Source organism: Ranitomeya imitator, chromosome 3 (genome assembly GCF_032444005.1).
Source record: "Ranitomeya imitator isolate aRanImi1 chromosome 3, aRanImi1.pri, whole genome shotgun sequence".
NCBI lineage: Eukaryota > Metazoa > Chordata > Amphibia > Anura > Dendrobatidae > Ranitomeya > Ranitomeya imitator.
This window is the reverse complement of record NC_091284.1, coordinates 431,454,820-431,466,664: the sequence shown is the minus strand read 5'-3', so window position 1 is coordinate 431,466,664 and position 11,845 is coordinate 431,454,820. Positions and strand designations below refer to the sequence as shown.

Genomic DNA, 11,845 nt, shown 5'->3' with positions numbered 1-11,845 from the left:
TGCAGGAGGTGGACCCCAATCCTCCCATGTGCACAGGGTAAGGGGTGACAGCAGCACTGCAGGAGGTGGACCCCAATCCTCCCATGTGCACAGGGTAAGGGGTGACAGCAGCACTGCAGGAGGTGGACCCCAATCCTCCCATGTGCACAGGGAGAGGGGTGACAGCAGCACTGCAGGAGGTGGACCCCAATCCTCCCATGTGCACAGGGTAAGGGGTGACAGCAGCACTGCAGGAGGTGGACCCCAATCCTCCCATGTGCACAGGGTAAGGGGTGACAGCAGCACTGCAGGAGGTGGACCCCAATCCTCCCATGTGCACAGGGAGAGGGGTGACAGCAGCACTGCAGGAGGTGGACCCCAATCCTCCCATGTGCACAGGGAGAGGGGTGACAGCAGCACTGCAGGAGGTGGACCCCAATCCTCCCATGTGCACAGGGTAAGGGGTGACAGCAGCACTGCAGGAGGTGGACCCCAATCCTCCAATGTGCACAGGGTGAGGGGTGACAGCAGCACTGCAGGAGGTGGACCCCAATCCTCCAATGTGCACAGGGTGAGGGGTGACAGCAGCACTGGGGGAGGTGGACCCCAATCCTCCCATGTCCACAGGGAGAGGTGACAGCAGCACTGCAGGAGGTGGACCCCAATCCTCCAATGTGCACAGGGTAAGGGGTGACAGCAGCACTGCAGGAGGTGGACCCCAATCCTCCAATGTGCACAGGGTGAGGGGTGACAGCAGCACTGCAGGAGGTGGACCCCAATCCTCTCATGTGTACAGGGTAAGGGGTGACAGCAGCACTGCAGGAGGTGGACCCCAATCCTCCCATGTGCACAGGGTAAGGGGTGACAGCAGCACTGCAGGAGGTGGACCCCAATCCTCCCATGTGCACAGGGTAAGGGGTGACAGCAGCACTGCAGGAGGTGGACCCCAATCCTCCCATGTGCACAGGGTAAGGGGTGACAGCAGCACTGCGGGAGGTGGACCCCAATCCTCCCATGTGCACAGGGTAAGGGGTAACAGCAGCACTGCAGGAGGTGGACCCCAATCCTCCCATGTGTACAGGGTAAGGGGTGACAGCAGCACTGCAGGAGGTGGACCCCAATCCTCCAATGTGCACAGGGTGAGGGGTGACCGCAGCACTGGGAGAGGTGGACCCCAATCCTCCCATGTGCACAAGGTAAGGGGTGACGGCAGCACTGCAGGAGGTGGACCCCAATCCTCCCATGTCCACAGGGTAAGGGGTGACAGCAGCACTGCAGGAGGTGGACCCCAATCCTCCCATGTGCACAGGGTAAGGGGTGACAGCAGCACTGCAGGAGGTGGACCCCAATCCTCCAATGTGCACAGGGTGAGGGGTGACCGCAGCACTGGGAGAGGTGGACCCCAATCCTCCCATGTGCACAAGGTAAGGGGTGACAGCAGCACTGCAGGAGGTGGACCCCAATCCTCCCATGTGCACAGGGAGAGGGGTGACAGCAGCACTGCAGTAGATGGACCCCAATCCTCCCATGTGCACAGGGTAAGGGGTGACAGCAGCACTGCAGGAGGTGGACCCCAATCCTCCCATGTGCACAGGGTAAGGGGTGACAGCAGCACTGCAGGAGGTGGACCCCAATCCTCCAATGTGCACAGGGAGAGGGGTGACAGCAGCACTGCAGGAGGTGGACCCCAATCCTCCAATGTGCACAGGGTAAGGGGTGACAGCAGAACTGCAGGAGGTGGACCCCAATCCTCCCATGTGCACAGGGTAAGGGGTGACAGCAGCACTGCAGGAGGTGGACCCCAATCCTCACATGTGCACAGGGTAAGGGGTGACAGCAGAACTGCAGGAGGTGGACCCCAATCCTCCCATGTCCACAGGGAGAGGGGTGACAGCAGCACTGCAGGAGGTGGACCCCAATCCTCTCATGTGCACAGGGTAAGGGGTGACAGCAGCACTGCAGGAGGTGGACCCCAATCCTCCCATGTGCACAGGGTAAGGGGTGACAGCAGCACTGCAGGAGGTGGACCCCAATCCTCCCATGTGCACAGGGAGAGGGGTGACAGCAGCACTGCAGGAGGTGGACCCCAATCCTCCCATGTCCACAGGGAGAGGTGACAGCAGCACTGCAGGAGGTGGACCCCAATCCTCCCATGTCCACAGGGAGAGGGGTGACAGCAGCACTGCAGGAGGTGGACCCCAATCCTCCCATGTCCACAGGGAGAGGTGACAGCAGCACTGCAGGAGGTGGACCCCAATCCTCCCATGTCCACAGGGAGAGGGGTGACAGCAGCACTGCAGGAGGTGGACCCCAATCCTCCCATGTGTACAGGGTAAGGGGTGACAGCAGCACTGCAGGAGGTGGACCCCAATCCTCCAATGTGCACAGGGTGAGGGGTGACAGCAGCACTGCAGGAGGTGGACCCCAATCCTCCAATGTGCACAGGGTGAGGGGTGACAGCAGCACTGCAGGAGGTGGACCCCAATCCTCCCATGTCCACAGGGTAAGGGGTGACAGCAGCACTGCAGGAGGTGGACCCCAATCCTCCCATGTGCACAGGGTAAGGGGTGACAGCAGCACTGCAGGAGGTGGACCCCAATCCTCCAATGTGCACAGGGTGAGGGGTGACAGCAGCACTGCAGGAGGTGGACCCCAATCCTCCCATGTCCACAGGGAGAGGGGTGACAGCAGCACTGCAGGAGGTGGACCCCAATCCTCCCATGTCCACAGGGAGAGGTGACAGCAGCACTGCAGGAGGTGGACCCCAATCCTCCAATGTGCACAGGGTAAGGGGTGACAGCAGCACTGCAGGAGGTGGACCCCAATCCTCCCATGTGCACAGGGTAAGGGGTGACAGCAGCACTGCAGGAGGTGGACCCCAATCCTCCCATGTGTACAGGGTAAGGGGTGACAGCAGCACTGCAGGAGGTGGACCCCAATCCTCCAATGTGCACAGGGTGAGGGGTGACCGCAGCACTGGGAGAGGTGGACCCCAATCCTCCCATGTGCACAAGGTAAGGGGTGACAGCAGCACTGCAGGAGGTGGACCCCAATCCTCCCATGTCCACAGGGTAAGGGGTGACAGCAGCACTGCAGGAGGTGGACCCCAATCCTCCCATGTGCACAGGGTAAGGGGTGACAGCAGCACTGCAGGAGGTGGACCCCAATCCTCCAATGTGCACAGGGTGAGGGGTGACCGCAGCACTGGGAGAGGTGGACCCCAATCCTCCCATGTGCACAAGGTAAGGGGTGACAGCAGCACTGCAGGAGGTGGACCCCAATCCTCCCATGTGCACAGGGAGAGGGGTGACAGCAGCACTGCAGTAGGTGGACCCCAATCCTCCCATGTGCACAGGGTAAGGGGTGACAGCAGCACTGCAGGAGGTGGACCCCAATCCTCCCATGTGCACAGGGTAAGGGGTGACAGCAGCACTGCAGGAGGTGGACCCCAATCCTCCAATGTGCACAGGGAGAGGGGTGACAGCAGCACTGCAGGAGGTGGACCCCAATCCTCCCATGTGCACAGGGTAAGGGGTGACAGCAGCACTGCAGGAGGTGGACCCCAATCCTCCCATGTGCACAGGGTAAGGGGTGACAGCAGCACTGCAGGAGGTGGACCCCAATCCTCCCATGTGCACAGGGTAAGGGGTGACAGCAGAACTGCAGGAGGTGGACCCCAATCCTCCCATGTCCACAGGGAGAGGGGTGACAGCAGCACTGCAGGAGGTGGACCCCAATCCTCTCATGTGCACAGGGTAAGGGGTGACAGCAGCACTGCAGGAGGTGGACCCCAATCCTCCCATGTGCACAGGGTAAGGGGTGACAGCAGCACTGCAGGAGGTGGACCCCAATCCTCCCATGTGCACAGGGAGAGGGGTGACAGCAGCACTGCAGGAGGTGGACCCCAATCCTCCCATGTCCACAGGGTAAGGGGTGACAGCAGCACTGCAGGAGGTGGACCCCAATCCTCCCATGTGCACAGAGAGAGGGGTGACAGCAGCACTGCAGGAGGTGGACCCCAATCCTCCCATGTCCACAGGGAGAGGTGACAGCAGCACTGCAGGAGGTGGACCCCAATCCTCCCATGTCCACAGGGAGAGGGGTGACAGCAGCACTGCAGGAGGTGGACCCCAATCCTCCCATGTCCACAGGGAGAGGTGACAGCAGCACTGCAGGAGGTGGACCCCAATCCTCCCATGTCCACAGGGAGAGGGGTGACAGCAGCACTGCAGGAGGTGGACCCCAATCCTCCCATTTGTACAGGGTAAGGGGTGACAGCAGCACTGCAGGAGGTGGACCCCAATCCTCCAATGTGCACAGGGTGAGGGGTGACAGCAGCACTGCAGGAGGTGGACCCCAATCCTCCCATGTGCACAGGGAGAGGGGTGACAGCAGCACTGCAGTAGGTGGACCCCAATCCTCCCATGTGCACAGGGTAAGGGGTGACAGCAGCACTGCAGGAGGTGGACCCCAATCCTCCCAAGTGCACAGGGTAAGGGGTGACAGCAGCACTGCAGGAGGTGGACCCCAATCCTCCCATGTCCACAGGGAGAGGGGTGACAGCAGCACTGCAGGAGGTGGACCCCAATCCTCCCATGTCCACAGGGAGAGGTGACAGCAGCACTGCAGGAGGTGGACCCCAATCCTCCAATGTGCACAGGGTGAGGGGTGACAGCAGCACTGCAGGAGGTGGACCCCAATCCTCCAATGTGCACAGGGTAAGGGGTGACAGCAGCACTGCAGGAGGTGGACCCCAATCCTCCAATGTGCACAGGGTAAGGGGTGACAGCAGCACTGCAGGAGGTGGACCCCAATCCTCCCATGTGCACAGGGTAAGGGGTGACAGCAGCACTGCAGGAGGTGGACCCCAATCCTCCCATGTGCACAGGGAGAGGGGTGACAGCAGCACTGCAGTAGGTGGACCCCAATCCTCCCATGTGCACAGGGTAAGGGGTGACAGCAGCACTGCAGGAGGTGGACCCCAATCTTCCCATGTGCACAGGGTAAGGGGTGACAGCAGCACTGCAGGAGGTGGACCCCAATCCTCCCATGTGCACAGGGTAAGGGGTGACAGCAGCACTGCAGGAGGTGGACCCCAATCCTCCAATGTGCACAGGGAGAGGGGTGACAGCAGCACTGCAGGAGGTGGACCCCAATCCTCCCATGTGCACAGGGTAAGGGGTGACAGCAGCACTGCAGGAGGTGGACCCCAATCCTCCCATGTGCACAGGGAGAGGGGTGACAGCAGCACTGCAGGAGGTGGACCCCAATCCTCCCATGTGCACAGGGTAAGGGGTGACAGCAGCACTGCAGGAGGTGGACCCCAATCCTCCCATGTGCACAGGGTGAGGGGTGACAGCAGCACTGCAGGAGGTGGACCCCAATCCTCCCATGTGCACAGGGTAAGGGGTGACAGCAGCACTGCAGGAGGTGGACCCCAATCCTCCCATGTGCACAGGGAGAGGGGTGACAGCAGCACTGCAGGAGGTGGACCCCAATCCTCCCATGTGCACAGGGTAAGGGGTGACAGCAGCACTGCAGGAGGTGGACCCCAATCCTCCCATGTGCACAGGGTAAGGGGTGACAGCAGCACTGCAGGAGGTGGACCCCAATCCTCCCATGTGCACAGGGTAAGGGGTGACAGCAGCACTGCAGGAGGTGGACCCCAATCCTCCCATGTGCACAGGGTAAGGGGTGACAGCAGCACTGCAGGAGGTGGACCCCAATCCTCCCATGTGCACAGGGAGAGGGGTGACAGCAGCACTGCAGGAGGTGGACCCCAATCCTCCCATGTGCACAGGGTAAGGGGTGACAGCAGCACTGCAGGAGGTGGACCCCAATCCTCCCATGTGCACAGGGTAAGGGGTGACAGCAGCACTGCAGGAGGTGGACCCCAATCCTCCCATGTGCACAGGGAGAGGGGTGACAGCAGCACTGCAGGAGGTGGACCCCAATCCTCCCATGTGCACAGGGAGAGGGGTGACAGCAGCACTGCAGGAGGTGGACCCCAATCCTCCCATGTGCACAGGGTAAGGGGTGACAGCAGCACTGCAGGAGGTGGACCCCAATCCTCCAATGTGCACAGGGTGAGGGGTGACAGCAGCACTGCAGGAGGTGGACCCCAATCCTCCAATGTGCACAGGGTGAGGGGTGACAGCAGCACTGGGGGAGGTGGACCCCAATCCTCCCATGTCCACAGGGAGAGGTGACAGCAGCACTGCAGGAGGTGGACCCCAATCCTCCAATGTGCACAGGGTAAGGGGTGACAGCAGCACTGCAGGAGGTGGACCCCAATCCTCCAATGTGCACAGGGTGAGGGGTGACAGCAGCACTGCAGGAGGTGGACCCCAATCCTCTCATGTGTACAGGGTAAGGGGTGACAGCAGCACTGCAGGAGGTGGACCCCAATCCTCCCATGTGCACAGGGTAAGGGGTGACAGCAGCACTGCAGGAGGTGGACCCCAATCCTCCCATGTGCACAGGGTAAGGGGTGACAGCAGCACTGCAGGAGGTGGACCCCAATCCTCCCATGTGCACAGGGTAAGGGGTGACAGCAGCACTGCGGGAGGTGGACCCCAATCCTCCCATGTGCACAGGGTAAGGGGTAACAGCAGCACTGCAGGAGGTGGACCCCAATCCTCCCATGTGTACAGGGTAAGGGGTGACAGCAGCACTGCAGGAGGTGGACCCCAATCCTCCAATGTGCACAGGGTGAGGGGTGACCGCAGCACTGGGAGAGGTGGACCCCAATCCTCCCATGTGCACAAGGTAAGGGGTGACGGCAGCACTGCAGGAGGTGGACCCCAATCCTCCCATGTCCACAGGGTAAGGGGTGACAGCAGCACTGCAGGAGGTGGACCCCAATCCTCCCATGTGCACAGGGTAAGGGGTGACAGCAGCACTGCAGGAGGTGGACCCCAATCCTCCAATGTGCACAGGGTGAGGGGTGACCGCAGCACTGGGAGAGGTGGACCCCAATCCTCCCATGTGCACAAGGTAAGGGGTGACAGCAGCACTGCAGGAGGTGGACCCCAATCCTCCCATGTGCACAGGGAGAGGGGTGACAGCAGCACTGCAGTAGATGGACCCCAATCCTCCCATGTGCACAGGGTAAGGGGTGACAGCAGCACTGCAGGAGGTGGACCCCAATCCTCCCATGTGCACAGGGTAAGGGGTGACAGCAGCACTGCAGGAGGTGGACCCCAATCCTCCAATGTGCACAGGGAGAGGGGTGACAGCAGCACTGCAGGAGGTGGACCCCAATCCTCCAATGTGCACAGGGTAAGGGGTGACAGCAGAACTGCAGGAGGTGGACCCCAATCCTCCCATGTGCACAGGGTAAGGGGTGACAGCAGCACTGCAGGAGGTGGACCCCAATCCTCACATGTGCACAGGGTAAGGGGTGACAGCAGAACTGCAGGAGGTGGACCCCAATCCTCCCATGTCCACAGGGAGAGGGGTGACAGCAGCACTGCAGGAGGTGGACCCCAATCCTCTCATGTGCACAGGGTAAGGGGTGACAGCAGCACTGCAGGAGGTGGACCCCAATCCTCCCATGTGCACAGGGTAAGGGGTGACAGCAGCACTGCAGGAGGTGGACCCCAATCCTCCCATGTGCACAGGGAGAGGGGTGACAGCAGCACTGCAGGAGGTGGACCCCAATCCTCCCATGTCCACAGGGAGAGGTGACAGCAGCACTGCAGGAGGTGGACCCCAATCCTCCCATGTCCACAGGGAGAGGGGTGACAGCAGCACTGCAGGAGGTGGACCCCAATCCTCCCATGTCCACAGGGAGAGGTGACAGCAGCACTGCAGGAGGTGGACCCCAATCCTCCCATGTCCACAGGGAGAGGGGTGACAGCAGCACTGCAGGAGGTGGACCCCAATCCTCCCATGTGTACAGGGTAAGGGGTGACAGCAGCACTGCAGGAGGTGGACCCCAATCCTCCAATGTGCACAGGGTGAGGGGTGACAGCAGCACTGCAGGAGGTGGACCCCAATCCTCCAATGTGCACAGGGTGAGGGGTGACAGCAGCACTGCAGGAGGTGGACCCCAATCCTCCCATGTCCACAGGGTAAGGGGTGACAGCAGCACTGCAGGAGGTGGACCCCAATCCTCCCATGTGCACAGGGTAAGGGGTGACAGCAGCACTGCAGGAGGTGGACCCCAATCCTCCAATGTGCACAGGGTGAGGGGTGACAGCAGCACTGCAGGAGGTGGACCCCAATCCTCCCATGTCCACAGGGAGAGGGGTGACAGCAGCACTGCAGGAGGTGGACCCCAATCCTCCCATGTCCACAGGGAGAGGTGACAGCAGCACTGCAGGAGGTGGACCCCAATCCTCCAATGTGCACAGGGTAAGGGGTGACAGCAGCACTGCAGGAGGTGGACCCCAATCCTCCCATGTGCACAGGGTAAGGGGTGACAGCAGCACTGCAGGAGGTGGACCCCAATCCTCCCATGTGTACAGGGTAAGGGGTGACAGCAGCACTGCAGGAGGTGGACCCCAATCCTCCAATGTGCACAGGGTGAGGGGTGACCGCAGCACTGGGAGAGGTGGACCCCAATCCTCCCATGTGTACAGGGTAAGGGGTGACAGCAGCACTGCAGGAGGTGGACCCCAATCCTCCCATGTCCACAGGGTAAGGGGTGACAGCAGCACTGCAGGAGGTGGACCCCAATCCTCCCATGTGCACAGGGTAAGGGGTGACAGCAGCACTGCAGGAGGTGGACCCCAATCCTCCAATGTGCACAGGGTGAGGGGTGACCGCAGCACTGGGAGAGGTGGACCCCAATCCTCCCATGTGCACAAGGTAAGGGGTGACAGCAGCACTGCAGGAGGTGGACCCCAATCCTCCCATGTGCACAGGGAGAGGGGTGACAGCAGCACTGCAGTAGGTGGACCCCAATCCTCCCATGTGCACAGGGTAAGGGGTGACAGCAGCACTGCAGGAGGTGGACCCCAATCCTCCCATGTGCACAGGGTAAGGGGTGACAGCAGCACTGCAGGAGGTGGACCCCAATCCTCCAATGTGCACAGGGAGAGGGGTGACAGCAGCACTGCAGGAGGTGGACCCCAATCCTCCCATGTGCACAGGGTAAGGGGTGACAGCAGCACTGCAGGAGGTGGACCCCAATCCTCCCATGTGCACAGGGTAAGGGGTGACAGCAGCACTGCAGGAGGTGGACCCCAATCCTCCCATGTGCACAGGGTAAGGGGTGACAGCAGAACTGCAGGAGGTGGACCCCAATCCTCCCATGTCCACAGGGAGAGGGGTGACAGCAGCACTGCAGGAGGTGGACCCCAATCCTCTCATGTGCACAGGGTAAGGGGTGACAGCAGCACTGCAGGAGGTGGACCCCAATCCTCCCATGTGCACAGGGTAAGGGGTGACAGCAGCACTGCAGGAGGTGGACCCCAATCCTCCCATGTGCACAGGGAGAGGGGTGACAGCAGCACTGCAGGAGGTGGACCCCAATCCTCCCATGTCCACAGGGTAAGGGGTGACAGCAGCACTGCAGGAGGTGGACCCCAATCCTCCCATGTGCACAGAGAGAGGGGTGACAGCAGCACTGCAGGAGGTGGACCCCAATCCTCCCATGTCCACAGGGAGAGGTGACAGCAGCACTGCAGGAGGTGGACCCCAATCCTCCCATGTCCACAGGGAGAGGGGTGACAGCAGCACTGCAGGAGGTGGACCCCAATCCTCCCATGTCCACAGGGAGAGGTGACAGCAGCACTGCAGGAGGTGGACCCCAATCCTCCCATGTCCACAGGGAGAGGGGTGACAGCAGCACTGCAGGAGGTGGACCCCAATCCTCCCATTTGTACAGGGTAAGGGGTGACAGCAGCACTGCAGGAGGTGGACCCCAATCCTCCAATGTGCACAGGGTGAGGGGTGACAGCAGCACTGCAGGAGGTGGACCCCAATCCTCCCATGTGCACAGGGAGAGGGGTGACAGCAGCACTGCAGTAGGTGGACCCCAATCCTCCCATGTGCACAGGGTAAGGGGTGACAGCAGCACTGCAGGAGGTGGACCCCAATCCTCCCAAGTGCACAGGGTAAGGGGTGACAGCAGCACTGCAGGAGGTGGACCCCAATCCTCCCATGTCCACAGGGAGAGGGGTGACAGCAGCACTGCAGGAGGTGGACCCCAATCCTCCCATGTCCACAGGGAGAGGTGACAGCAGCACTGCAGGAGGTGGACCCCAATCCTCCAATGTGCACAGGGTGAGGGGTGACAGCAGCACTGCAGGAGGTGGACCCCAATCCTCCAATGTGCACAGGGTAAGGGGTGACAGCAGCACTGCAGGAGGTGGACCCCAATCCTCCAATGTGCACAGGGTAAGGGGTGACAGCAGCACTGCAGGAGGTGGACCCCAATCCTCCCATGTGCACAGGGTAAGGGGTGACAGCAGCACTGCAGGAGGTGGACCCCAATCCTCCCATGTGCACAGGGAGAGGGGTGACAGCAGCACTGCAGTAGGTGGACCCCAATCCTCCCATGTGCACAGGGTAAGGGGTGACAGCAGCACTGCAGGAGGTGGACCCCAATCTTCCCATGTGCACAGGGTAAGGGGTGACAGCAGCACTGCAGGAGGTGGACCCCAATCCTCCCATGTGCACAGGGTAAGGGGTGACAGCAGCACTGCAGGAGGTGGACCCCAATCCTCCAATGTGCACAGGGAGAGGGGTGACAGCAGCACTGCAGGAGGTGGACCCCAATCCTCCCATGTGCACAGGGTAAGGGGTGACAGCAGCACTGCAGGAGGTGGACCCCAATCCTCCCATGTGCACAGGGAGAGGGGTGACAGCAGCACTGCAGGAGGTGGACCCCAATCCTCCCATGTGCACAGGGTAAGGGGTGACAGCAGCACTGCAGGAGGTGGACCCCAATCCTCCCATGTGCACAGGGTGAGGGGTGACAGCAGCACTGCAGGAGGTGGACCCCAATCCTCCCATGTGCACAGGGTAAGGGGTGACAGCAGCACTGCAGGAGGTGGACCCCAATCCTCCCATGTGCACAGGGTAAGGGGTGACAGCAGCACTGCAGGAGGTGGACCCCAATCCTCCCATGTGCACAGGGAGAGGGGTGACAGCAGCACTGCAGGAGGTGGACCCCAATCCTCCCATGTGCACAGGGTAAGGGGTGACAGCAGCACTGCAGGAGGTGGACCCCAATCCTCCCATGTGCACAGGGTAAGGGGTGACAGCAGCACTGCAGGAGGTGGACCCCAATCCTCCCATGTGCACAGGGAGAGGGGTGACAGCAGCACTGCAGGAGGTGGACCCCAATCCTCCCATGTGCACAGGGAGAGGGGTGACAGCAGCACTGCAGGAGGTGGACCCCAATCCTCCCATGTGCACAGGGTAAGGGGTGACAGCAGCACTGCAGGAGGTGGACCCCAATCCTCCAATGTGCACAGGGTGAGGGGTGACAGCAGCACTGCAGGAGGTGGACCCCAATCCTCCAATGTGCACAGGGTGAGGGGTGACAGCAGCACTGGGGGAGGTGGACCCCAATCCTCCCATGTCCACAGGGAGAGGTGACAGCAGCACTGCAGGAGGTGGACCCCAATCCTCCAATGTGCACAGGGTAAGGGGTGACAGCAGCACTGCAGGAGGTGGACCCCAATCCTCCAATGTGCACAGGGTGAGGGGTGACAGCAGCACTGCAGGAGGTGGACCCCAATCCTCTCATGTGTACAGGGTAAGGGGTGACAGCAGCACTGCAGGAGGTGGACCCCAATCCTCCCATGTGCACAGGGTAAGGGGTGACAGCAGCACTGCAGGAGGTGGACCCCAATCCTCCCATGTGCACAGGGTAAGGGGTGACAGCAGCACTGCAGGAGGTGGACCCCAA

At 61.4% G+C, this 11,845-nt stretch overlaps 1 protein-coding gene across 1 annotated transcript in view; it reads right to left on the bottom strand.

The window, feature by feature from the left end:
- Window positions 1-11,845, bottom strand: part of SRRM3 (serine/arginine repetitive matrix 3) — a 777,290-nt gene that overhangs the window by 749,548 nt on the left and 15,897 nt on the right. The window lies entirely within an intron of this gene.